This window comes from Lycium barbarum, chromosome 7, assembly GCF_019175385.1.
Source record: "Lycium barbarum isolate Lr01 chromosome 7, ASM1917538v2, whole genome shotgun sequence".
Taxonomy (NCBI): Eukaryota; Viridiplantae; Streptophyta; class Magnoliopsida; order Solanales; family Solanaceae; genus Lycium; species Lycium barbarum.
In genome coordinates this window covers 92,823,685-92,837,591 of record NC_083343.1, presented here as the reverse complement: position 1 = coordinate 92,837,591, position 13,907 = coordinate 92,823,685, and positions in this window count along the sequence as shown.

Genomic DNA, 13,907 nt, shown 5'->3' with positions numbered 1-13,907 from the left:
GTGATTGGGACTAGGTGAGTATTTCAAAGCAAGCTTGATGAGATTGGAAACACTACCAGAAACAAGGCAAGGTTGGTAGTTCAAGGGTATAATCAAGAAGAGGGTATTGACTATGATGAGACTTTTCCAACAGTGGCAAGGATGGAGGCAATAGGGATTCTAATTGCTTTTGCATCCCATATGAAATTTAAATTGTTCCAAATGGATCTCAAAAGTGTATTTCTCAATGGATACTTGTAGGAAGATGTCTTTGTCAAGCAACCTCTTGGCTTTGAAAGTCATGATCATCTTGAGCATGTTTTCAAGCTTGACAAAACTCTCTATGGCTTAAAGCAGGCTCCTCAATCATGATATAAAAGATTGTCAAATTTTCTTCTGGAAAATGGGTTTACAAGAGGTAGAATTAGCAACACTCTGTTTCTAAAGAAGAGAGAGAAGAATCTACTTGTGCAAGTATATGTTGATGACATCATCTTTGGTGCTACTATTGATTCCCCATGTGAAGAATTTGCTAAGCTCATGAGAAGTGAATTTGAAATGAGCATGATGGGTGAGCTAATTTCTTCTTGGGACTACAAGTCAAGATATCTCAAAAGGGCACCATGATTAGTCAATAAAAGTACATCAAGGAGCTGCTTAAAAGGTCTAAAATGGAAAATGCAAAGCATAATGATACCCCTATAGGTAGGAATAGCTACTAAGTTGGACATGGATGAACCCGGTCCCTCTGTGAATGAAATCGCGTATAAAGGTATTATTGGGTCACTGCTATACCTGATTGCTAGCAGGCCTAACATTATGTCCAATGTAGGCTGTGTGCTAGGTTCCAATTAAGTCCTAAAGAGTCTTATTTGAAAGCTGCTAAAAGAATATTGAGGTATCTTAAAGGTTCACAGGACCTGGTCCTCTTCAATCCTTCTGGAGACAATTTTGACTTGGTTGGTTATGCTGAAGCTGATTATGCTATTTACTTGGTGGATAGAAAAAGTACCTCTGGTATGGCATATTTTCTGGGGTTCATGCTTGATCTCTTGGGGAACAAGGAAATAGAACTCTATAGCTCTCTCTACTGTTGAGGCTGAGTATGTGGCTGCTACTTCCTATTATGCTCAATTGTTGTGGATTAAACAACAACTTGAGGATCTTGGTGTCTTCATTGTTTGTGTGCCTCTGATATGTGACAATGCCAGTGCACTTAATATGGTAAAAAATCCAGTGCACTATAAAATAACCAAACACATTTATGTGAGACATCATTTCCAAAGGGATACTGTGAAAAAGGGATTGATCTGCATGAAGTTATGCAACACAGAAGATCAGATTGCTGATATCTTTACCAAGGCACTGAGCAGAGAGCATTTTGAAAGGAATCGCTTGGAGTTGGGCTTGATCAAGCTCAACTAATTGTCTCCCAATGATTGGCTATGTTAAGAGAAAAGGTACAATGCTGAAAGTGATTTTTGGAACATCTAACTCACTCTTATACTATTACAGGTATACTCACATGACACTCTCAGAACAACACAAACACTGAAGCCATTGCATATTTCAGAGTTTTCGCCCAAGCTTTATCAAAAATTAGTCAAGGGACCTGGTCCCTATGATTCAGGTTAGTAGTCAATTTAGTACTTATATACTCTTAAATTATCAAAGTGCCATGTCATCACTTGTTTCCACCCCCCCTCCCTTTCAAAATTCCAACGTCGAATCATCACATTTTTTCATAACCAACACAACTTATTTGTTTGCCAATGGGAACCGGTTCCTTCACCCACTTTTAAAACCCAATCGTAAATTTCTCTCTCACTTTACTCTCAACACTCAAGTTTTCATCGTCAATATCTTCTCCTATTAAATCGACCATGTCAAACAAAGAAGCTTTATCTCTTAGTGTCTCAGAAGTCAATCCCTCACACTCTTCTCCCAAACAACTTACTTCAACCAATCCACAAACAAGTTCATCATCTTCAACAGTTTCCCTTCCTAAAGAACGAAACCCTAAAACGTCTTCCCCAAAACCTGTTGGTTTCACTAGAACTCGTAAAACACAAATCCCAAAGAAGTCTGTGCCTACTTCTACATCCTCTGAGAAACCTAATTTGGAAGGAAGAACCCATACTATGATGACCTCTCAATATCTTGAGGCATCTGTGGAAACTACTGAGAAGGATGATGATATGGAAGTGACACGTCAAGAAATGGAAACAGAGACTGCAACTGCAAGGGAGAACTTGAGGGAAGTTCCTCCAGGCTCAGGTAATCCATCTTCTCTTGCAAATGTGGATGTTTCTGGTGATTTGGGTAAAAGTGTGGTAACGGGTGATGAAACTGCTAAGGATAGCATATACAATGTTATTGCTATTATACCTGCTAACAATGCAGAGATGGAGACTGAGGAAGTGGGTGTTTTAACTCAAGGGGAACAGAGTAGTTTAGGTCACACTGTGGTGAATAAATAACGCCTGCCTCTAAATTAGTGTCTACAATTGCAGTTCCTTGGAAAGAACCCACGCCTTCAGAGGAGGAACCTGGTTCCTCTAACCATTCTGAGAAGATTAACTCTGAAGGTAATGAAATAAACTCTGATAATGATGTTGTATTGAGAACTGTATATAAGCAGAGGTATGGGGGTGCTAAGCAGATAAAAAAGTGGGAAAGCAGGAGAAAACATCTCACAGATAGAAAGCCTATTTCTAAACAAAGAAAGAGACATCCTACCACAAGGCAGAAGTCTCACACAAGATTAGACTCTGCCTTACTGGTTAACAAAGAAAATACTACTGATAAGAGGTAGAGGATATTACATTTGGTAAATTTGAGTAAGTTGAGAGATGAAGAGGAAGAGATGATTGCTGTGTCTGATGGAGAAGAAGAGAAAGAGGAAGCCACCTTAGTTAGGAAAAACTCCAAAAGTAGAAGGACGTCAGTGGCTGTTGAGAAGAAACTGTAGCTAAAGGCGGTGATGGTGAAGATAATAACGAAAGTGAAAAGGAGAAAGCAGTGGTAGAGGGGAAGAAGGCATCAAAATCCCCTAAGAAAAGATAAAGTGGTGTTAGTGAGGAGGGAGGTTCCTCCAAAAAAAGAAAAGTCAGTGTAGAAGGACATGGTTCCTCAAAGAAAAGAATGCAAGCTTCACATAGTTAAAAGAGGAGAGAAAGTGACTACTAAGACCATATGTAAGATACAAATGAAGTCTCAGTATCAGCTGCTCTTTGAGTTTTTGAACAAGATCATGCTTTCTCAGACTGAGAAAATATGTATTGCTTCTAAGATGGATCTGGTCGTTATGGAAATTTTGGATGGTGGCCACTTGATCAGTCTGCCTAGAATAATGTTGCAGCACATAATAAAGGTAGTGGATGTCAAGGATAGTAAGCATGGTCTGCCCTATGGATTTCTCCTTACCAAAGTGTTTGAGCATTTCAAAATGTGTACTGGTAAAGCCTTCAAAGGGACTAAGAAGCAAATGTTATCTATGTCCACCCTGGAGGAGTGTGAATGTGTCCCAAAGAAGGGAGGGGTAGGGACCACATCCACTATATCGGGTCTGATTGAAGCGAATGAGCAAATCTTGGCTGATGTTGAGAGGTTGTAGGTTGAGAACACCCTGCTGAGGGTTGAAATCACCAGAATGAAGGTGGAGGGACCTAGTCCCAGTGGTGATACAACAAAAGAAGTTACGGAGTTGAGAGAGGTTAATTCTAGTCTCACGAAGAAAGTTGCCGAGATCCAGGAGCAAATCCTAGCAAATCACAAAGCTGCAGACACTAGACTAGGCATGATGTTCAAAGCTTTCAACCCTGTCAACCCATCGGACCCTACTCAACCCTGATCTTCTATTCCGCTAAATACCTGAACCTTTTTCTTTGATATTGGAATTTTGACAATTATTTTAGTTTGTTTGTGATGAATTGATTACTATGTTTTATACTAAAAAATCATTCTGAATGGCAAATTCTCTGATCTTTGCAGATGTTTTTCTTCATGTTGCTTTGCTGTTTCTATCGGTGCTCATGATAAGTTGCTCAAGTGGCCTGAGTTAATGTTTCTGAACTTCTTAATACTTATGTCAACTCTTGTCTCTTTTCAATGATGAAAAAAGGGAGAAGATGTGTTCGTTATTCGCAAAAGAAACCTGGTTCTCATAATGAAAATGAGAATATTATATGCTACATTTTGTTGGAGTCAAATCTGCAACGGGAACCTGGTTCTCCGAGGGAAGATCATTTACGAGTTTGTCATCATTAAAAAGGGAAAAATTGATGAGTTATGATATTTCATAGTTTTGATGATCAGCATATACACCAGGGACCAGGTCCTTGATCAGGTCCCCTGGGCACTGTACGAACGTGACAGGTGTAAAGTTGTGGCACTGTTCCGACTTGCAGAGCCACTGGGGAACAGACAGATCATTGCAATGTCTCTATCTATATCACATGATCCTCACATTCTCTCATTGGTTCCCTATATAAACAACATGTTGGCATTTGTTTGACCTAGCACTTGTAATTATATTCTTCTCATTTTGTTAAAAACAACAGTCGCCACTGTTTTCTCAAAGCTTTCAAGATCAAGACTAAATAACACCAAGGACCAGATCCCTAGACTGAAGATGTCTTAACTCCTAGGTTGTCTTAGTCTTTGTCTTTTGGTCAAAATATTGTAAACCTACACTTCTTTTAAGAAGGGCTTTCGTAGGTATTTGGTTTATTAAGCTTTTTGTGTAAACGCTTGACTATAGTTATTTATGGTGAGTTTAAGTTTAGCTAGAGGTAGTTGAATTAGTTGGTTCTTGGCTAGAGTTAGTCAAGAGAGTGCTTGCAATAGCGTTATTGTAAGGGAAGAGATTAGTGGGCTAATTTCTTGGTTGCAAAAGGCTTGTAATCTGAAAACGTTGCTCAGTTAGTGAAATTGAAAATCCTACTGGTGTAGATCGTGGTTTTTAATCCCTTGAACAAGGAGTTTTCCACGTAAACATTGTGTCTTGTATACTTTCTGTTTTTGCTTCACACATATACATTTAATTTGAGGTAGAAAAAATAAACCAAACTTTTATAAAGTCATAACATTATTAAGCAATTACTTTGATCATTTCGCTCCAATTATTTAGCTCGTTATTTTGCATATTATTTATCTCCTTCTAATTTTTTTTGCAAAAACTTTTTCAAATGTTTTCACTTGAAATTTTATCCAAATGTAAGTTTTTATATATGAAGATCATAATCTTTGACTTTCTTATATTAGAAGTAGTTAACTGTAGCTACGATATTTATTGTTTATATGAATATATTTGGGATTCAAAACCTACTTCAAAAGCACTAATAATATAATTAATTGAATTTAGAAATTAAAATACCTGAGAGAATTTAAAACATTTAAGTTGTTGCCTGTAAAATTGGAAAAAAAGTTATATCAGCAGAAAAATTAGTACTTATTTAAATGAACTAATTAATCCAATTTATAAGTACATAGGACAAAGTTTCAAAACATCTCAGGCGAAAGATTTCACAATTTTTTTTGTTGCTATATTCTCCCTTGATCAATTATATTCCTTACTTTACTGTTTAACGTAGAAAGATTATGATGCTTCTCCTTTAAATAATCTCCAATTATGTAATTCAAAATTAAGAGGATACAATTTCCATCCAAATTGTATGTTGGTCCAACAGTAAAAGGTTTTCCAATTATTTACTGTGTTATCGAGGTTTCCTAGAGAAGCACAATTTATAGACACGATAAATCTTCTTCTTTGGAGATCGATCTTTTGCAAGTTACATGGGAGTAAAAGAATCCTCTTTTGCAATAATATCTCTAAACAAAGCAAAAAAAAAAACTAAGAAAAAGAGAGCAAACAATGACAACATAAACGTGCAAAAAAGAAAAGAATATCAAACACCACCTGAATCATTAATATATGTGCAGTATCTAAAGCCTTCGCATCAAATTTATGAAGAAGATAAGGTGACAAGTAAGTGAATTGCAAATTCAATCTCACAGTCACAACACAATGGCGAAGTACAAAAAATACTAAGGTGTCGCATATTGTTTGGAAGACCAACTTGCAGGGGCGGACCTATGTACATTTTTTGGGTGCTCCGGCACCCATTAAATTCAGTTACGGAGTGTATAACTGTATAGAAAATATAAAGAAAACAGATATAAATAGTTAATAGAGCACCCCCGAACTCAAAATTCCTGGATCCAGCACCCCCGAACTCAAAATCCTGGGTCCGCCTCTGCCAACTTGTGAATATCATGGAGAAGTCAAATTAGTTGATAAATAATTGGAGATAATTAAAACGATTAACATTACATTGAGCTCCCTCAGTCTTTTTAGTGAAATTTTAGTTACACCTAATAAGTAAGATTAGTCTTTCAATTATTCTGCAAATAAAAGTCAGCTTGTAGTAATTTTATATACCTTAAGGGTCCATAAAGATATATGAGAGACCATATACAAAGATATGCTTGTTAATAGATTCTGAAGATTATGAAAACCAAAAATACTTTTTAAATTTTCTTTGTCTTTATGTAATGTACTAATAGTCCAAGTCATAATATAGTAATAAGATAGAAGAAATCAGTAGCATTGAGCAATAAAAATTGTGGCAAATCAACAAAAATTCTGGGAAAACAAGAAAAACAACCGATCATCAATCGCACAATATCTATCTACCAACGTGCAAAATTAAGCTATGTAAATTATAAGCAAAACTGCACAATTTAAAAAGAGTAAAATCTAAAAAGAAAAATTTATTGCGCATTAATGCTTATGTATCTACTACATGTTATCAAATATTTACTATCCTCAAGTAATTACAATCAAAATCATACAGCTATCAAACAACGGGTAGAATCCTTATCATCTAAGTTCCTTCACAACGCCCAACAAACAACATCCCTCCATCACAAACTTCTCCAATCAAAGTGTTTGTTGCTCAATTATAACCATCAGCTTCCTCTCTGATCGTTTGGTTTAGACATAAAAAAAAATTAAAAAATACGAAAAGTAACATACAAACAGTTAGATGATTGAAAATTTATATTCATCGACTTAGACATATCTATCTTATCCGAAGCGGTCACAATGTGGAGAAACACCAAGCAACAACACTCCTCTAGATTAACAGATAATTAGCGGTCGATCATTAAGTATCAATCACGCGGTAGTATTTAATTTATATAACTCTATCTCATCAGAAAATATTCGTAATAACAGGTATATACTTAAGAATCTGTAAGAAGAATATTCAGTTCATGACACCGCTTTTGTACGAATTGTTATTGATTTCTCAAACTACCTGACGTGGCATCTAAAAGGGTGAAAGTAAGTTAGTGAATCGATAATTAAATATCATCAATAGGATATAAGATACAGAAGCATCAAAAATCAAGAAAATCCAATAAAAAATACACATAACATGATATTAGAGAGAATAAAGTTAATAGACGAATAAATCAAAATTCAGGGTTTTTTTTTCTTTTTTTTTTTTGAGAGACTTCATGTGATTAAGGAAGTTATGATGCTTGTAGAAAAACTAGTCTCTATGAACGTGCCTCGCACGTTATGCCCTACCAATCATAACAAATATCGGATAATATTTTTTTGAAATTACATAGTATTATTTATTTTATGAGGTACAAAAATATGTGTTGAAAGAAATGAAAGTGATTCTCATAAAAAATAATAGGAAATTTATTATTAAAAAAAAAGAACAAAAAATCATACCATTTAAAAATATTCCAGCATTAATTACTGATCAAAAAAAAGATTTCCAGAAGAAAAAGCATATAAACAAAATCAGCTATGAAAAAGGAGAATTAATACTAATAACAAGAGAAAATTTACTACCTGCTCGGATGCTCCATATCCAAAATAATGTTAGATCAACGAGCTAAGGTGAATATAGGTGTTTGCTTGCTTATATGCATAACCCTTTTGATGACCTTTGCGACCATGTTAGAAGTCTTAAGGTAGAGAGGTCTATCATAAGACTTCAAAGCTAGCCATGAGTCCAATTCTGATCAAGTCCAAACAATTGGTTTTATAGTATAATGACTCATGAATTTGGTAAGGTGTGGTTTAATGAGTTCTTGATCTGGTCCATGTGAAATTGGTACACAGAATCTATAATTGGAACTTGAATGTGATTAGAATTCCATGCAAATTCATATTGATTAGTACGCAAAGTTTCTAATGTTACAATTTTATCCAACATGGAAATATAAGTTGAACAATAATTTATCTTTCAAAGGGTATGTAGGTCGTTCAACCTCAACCATCGCAAAAAATATTAGCTAATATAATTATAATTACATTCGTTTATTGAATAACAAAAATATTACTTATGTATAAGATTTTATCCGCTTAACATTTCATTGAAAATGATGTTCTTGGTATATACGTTTTCTTCTTTCCCCCCACACGAGAAACATGTTATGACTAATATAATTCAATATTTGGAATTAAATGATCATACATTTATTTATTTTCATTATAATATAAAACTGTTGAAAATTGTTACTAAATAAAATTAAAATATAAGAATATCTTTCAGCTTTAAATATATTTAGCTACTTATTTTATACAAATTTAAGTTGATCACAAAAGTAAAAACAATATTTAAAAAAGAAAAGTCAAGTTCTCCCGTCGCCATAGATTTTTAGGACTTCATGGTAGTTTTCATGATGAGATGCTTAATAAGGAAATAATTTCAATGATTTTGTTTTCTTTCAATTAAACATTTATAACTTCCGATTTGCAAAAGATAATTAATGATTTTATGATAGTTATTCCTGTTTCTTCTCATCCTCCTATTTTATTTAATCATATCCATATTGATTCCCACAAAAATTTCCTAACCAATGGTCATTCAACGTTGAGTTTATCACACAAACGTCACTTTTCTATTTCTTTTACAAAAAAGTCATCCAACTTAAGGTTTATCACACAAAATTCTTTATCTAGCTGGCCATCTATCTTCGGTAGCCCCCATACCCTAACCCTAGAGCTTCTCTCTCTAGGCGATCAGTGACCTAGTGAGAGAGGACAACTTTCAGGCCATTCATGGCCTCTCCGGCCACCATGCAGCCTCCACAAGAGGCTGCGCAACCTACATTGCCTCCAGCTCACCCCATGCAAACCCTAGATTATGCCAAATTATTGAAACCTTCAACTTTGAATGCTAGTGATTCAAAACAGTCGACTGCCTTGACTGTTTTACCTATTCCTATGAAACCTATCGTGTATCACCATGGTGAACCAACAATACAATATACCATGGAAGAAATAGACAGGATGATAATTCATGAGAAACTACAATATGCAGTAGTGGGGAAATTTAGCTATGGACTGCCAGATCTGCATGCATTACGTATGTTGATTCCACAACAATGTGAACTAAAGAGTACTGCCACCATAGGACTCCTATGCAATAGACATGTTCTGATCAGGTGTGAATTGTTCGAAGATTATGTAACACTATTGTCGAAACCAGCCTTTTGGATCAAGGAGAGTGGAGGATATTATCCTATGAGGACACTCAAATGGGATCCTTGGTTCAATCCTGAGGAGGAGACTTCCATTGTCATTGCTTGGATCTCGTTTCCTACACTAGCACCAAATTATTTTGGTCAGTCGCAGCTGTTTTCAATGGCCTCGGCAGTAGGCAAGCCATTGACTTTGGATGTGGCAACCAAAAATAAAACAAGGCCAAGCTGTGCTCGTGTGAAAGTTGAAGTGGATTTGTTGGTTGAACATCCTAAAAGAGTGCAACTACAGGCTGTGGATAGCAAAACTGGAGAAATTAAATCAAGGTGGGTGAAAATTCACTATGATTTCATGCCTAAATATTGTAAGGAATGCTATTTGCAAGGCCATGATAAAGAAGGATGTTAGAAGTTGCATCCTGATTTGTTACTAGAGAAAGAGAGGGAGGAGGAAGTTAATGATGTTACTGGAAATAAAGGGAAGCATGCTGCAGGCCCTAACAATGTTAAGGAACCAAACAAGATGGCAAATAAGGTAAAACAGGTTAGCAACAAGCAAACACACCATGTAGACAATAAAAATCCTAGACAAGTAATTATGGTGTTGGAGAGTGGCAAGGTAGTTGGTAATGTGCAAAATTTGTATAAATGGAAGACTCAGAATGGAAAGAAGCAGGTTGAGATTGGAAGTAATGCTCAAAACCAGTCTGCTTTGACAATAATAAAGGAGAATGGTGGTGCAAACAGACCAAGTGAAGTACATAAACCTGATGCTGTACAAACCATCAATAAGTTTGCAGCATTAGAAGATGATTATGGTACACAAGAAGGTGTTGTTATGGCCTTGGATGAGGTACAAGTACAACAAGAGCATGTAAATGCAGTAGATGCTCAGAAACCGTTGGTTATTGCACTTGTGGTTAATGAGGTGGCAGCTGATTGTGCAAAGAAGGTCTTAAATACCAATGCAGCTGTTTTTACTCCTGGTAAGCCAAATTCTTTACCTATCAAGACTAAAGAATGGGTTGAAACATTTTTTCAATCAGGAGTAGATAAGGTCACTATTAATCAGGCCTGTCATGATATCCCTTCAACTACATTTGCTGAGGCTGGAGGCACTAGTAGTGCAAGGAAGTTGTGGAGTGAGCATGTAGAGGAAGATAGGGAGGAAGGTGAAATAGTAGGAGGCACAAAAGCTGATGTTACACAGTCTATTGACTCTATTTCATCTTCCCAAAAAATCCACAATATGCTTGATAGGACGGATGATGCTATGGAGGAAAGAATTGCCACTCAGAAGCAGCTGGATCAAAATCATGATGGGGAAAAAGGACAAACTCATGTTGAGCAATCTCCAGCAATGGAGCTGAACTATGTAGCAGATATTCAGGTCACTGAAACTCCATCAAAAGGCCCAACCAAAAACCAACAAGTCATGAAAACATATGTAGTGCATGAAGCTAAGAATTGTGCAAAGAGACAGGCTTATGCCTCTAATCAATCCATGCATGGTGGACAGGACAATGCAGAAGTTCTTAGTCATCAACAAAGCCATGATAATATAGGTGGAAAGCAGAATCAGTTGGCAATACAAGTATCAGAAGGGCCTATTAGTTCCAAGGTTGGTAACTTGCAAGTAGCAATAGTTGGAGGAGAAGAGCCAAAAATAGACTTAGATGAGGAGTCAATTGCTCAGAACTTTATGAATGCTGCAAAGGAGGGGGATTTATCTCCCAAGCAGGTAGAGAAGGTTATTGGTAAAGGAAGGAGAAAACCTGTCAAAGAGAATCATGCATCTCATACCATTGGGGTGCACACAAGAAGAACTGCATCTAAATCCCAACTTTAGTGATGAATGCACTAATTTGGAACATAAGATCAGCAAACACTAAAAAAGCTTTCAAGAGGCTTTTAACAATGCATACAAAATATAAGTTCTTTCTTATAGGTTTGATGAAACCATTTCAACAGGCTTATAAGTTAGAATCTTATAGGAGAAGGCTGGGAATTAAGACTGCTATGAACAATGTTTCTGGAAAAATATGGGCTTTCATTGATGAGAAGTATGATGTCACAGTGTTAATGGACACTGATCAGCAGCTTACTTTGAAATTATTCAATTGCAATACTGATCTTGATATGATAGTCACTTTAGTTTATGCTAAGTGTGACAGAATGGAGAGAATTGAACTGTGGGATTCCATGTAAAATCTTGCATCAGACATGACTCTCCCTTGGCTTGTTGGTGGAGATTTCAATGTCATTGTAGAGGAGGAGGAGAAATATGGTGGCTCACCTGTAACTTTGAATGAAGTAGAGGATTTCCGACACTGTATTCAGACTTGTAATCTTAGTGACTTGGGTTATAAAGGAAGCATTTTCATCTGGTGGAATGGAAGGGCTGCAGATGAATGTGTGTTCAAGAGGCTAGATAGATGCCTTGGAAATTTTGAACTACAACAGTAATTTCTAGGCCTGGAAGTTAGTCACTTAATCAAGTTGGGGTCTGATCACTTTCCACTTCTAGTAGAATGTAAACAGGAGGTGCAACAATTTAAAAAATCCTTTAAGTTCTTAAATTTCTGGACAAAGCATGCAGATTTTCTACAGGTTGTGAAGGATAATTGGCAGACAGATGTGGTGGCCAACTCTTTCATGACCTTTAATGTCAAACTTAAGAAGTTGAAGAAAGTGTTGTCTCAATGGAGTAAATTAACATATGGTGATTTATTCTAGAATATCACTAATCTTGAAGAAGTCATCAAAGCTCATGAGGCCTTGTTTGAGGCAGATCCTTCAAATGCCAATAGGGAGAAACTTCAAAAAGTGCAAGATGAGATGACAAGAGCATCGCATATAGAGGAGGAATATTGGAAACAGAAATCTGGCATGACATGGTTCCAAGAAGGAGATAAAAATTCTAAATTCTTTCATGCACATGTTAAAGGAAGGAGGAAAAGGATGCAATTGAAAAGAATACAGGATTCTCAGGGTCAATGGCTTGAAAATGAACATCAAATTGCTGAGGAGGCTTTGAGGTTCTATCAAGCTCAATTATATGAAACAGTAGTTCCTACTCAATTTGATATTTTGAAGCATGTCCCTTGCATGGTCACAGATAAGCAGAATGAAGAATTGACTGCTGATCCTACTATGGAAGAAGTCAAGCATGCAGTGTTTGGCTTGAATAATGCAAGTGCTGGAGGGCCTGATGGTTTTACAGGCATGTTCTTTCAAGCATGCTGGGAAATTATTGGAGGGGATATATTCAGCATGGTGTGGGATTTTTTCAAAAGACATGAACTTCCAAGGTACATAACTCACACAAATCTGGTGCTGTTGCCTAAAAAGCAGGATGTGCAGACCTTTGGTGACATGAGACCAATAAGTTTGAGCAACTTTGTTAATAAGATTTTCTCTAGAGTTATACATGAAAGGATGGTTCACCTATTGCCTGATTTAATTTCTCATAATCAAGCAGGTTTTGTGAGGGGAAGAAGTATAGTAGAGAATATCTTGTTGACACAGGAGATTATTACTGATATTAGACTCAGAACCAAGAAAAGGAATCAGGTTGTGCCTAATGTAGTGATGAAACTTGACATGACAAAAGCCTATGATAGGTTGTCGTGGATATTTCTCACAAAAGTGATGAGGAAAATGGGATTTTGTGAGATGTTCATAAGTTTCATATATGAACTAGTTGGGAATAACTGGTATTATGTGCTTATCAATGGCCAACCACATGGTTTCTTTCACTCAACTAGGGGTGTTAACCAGGGTGACCCTTTGTCTCCTACACTATTCATCATAGCAGTTGAAGTTCTTTCAAGGGCCTTAAATTCATTGCATAATAACTTGTGGTTTACTGGTTTTGGCTTACCTAAGTGGAGTCCAAAAATCAATCATCTTGCCTATGCAGATGATACCATCATTTTCACATCATCATGTGAGATTTCATTAGGCTTGATCATGAGGGTGTTGACTGAGTATGAAGCAGCCTCAGGACAGTTGATCAACAAAGCAAAGAGTTCTGTGTACTTACATGATAGGGTAGAAGAGGAGATATTTCAAAAGGTGGAAAGGGTAACTGGTATTTCTAGGAAGGAGTTTTCTCTGATATACCTTGGCTGCCCTATATATTACAGCAGGAGTAAGATGGAATTCTACTCAGAACTGCTTGCAAAGTAAGAAACAGGCTGCAGAGTTGGAAAGGAAAACTTTTGTCCTTTAGAGGAAGGGCAGTACTCCTACAACATGTGATGCAGGCAATGCCTATGCACCTATTGGCAGTTATGGATCCTCCATCTTTTGTAATAGACAAGTTACACAAGATCTTTGCTCAGTTCTACTGGAGTAATAATATAGGAGAGAGTGGCAGGCATTGGGCAAAATGGAAAAAGGTCTGTTTGCCTGTG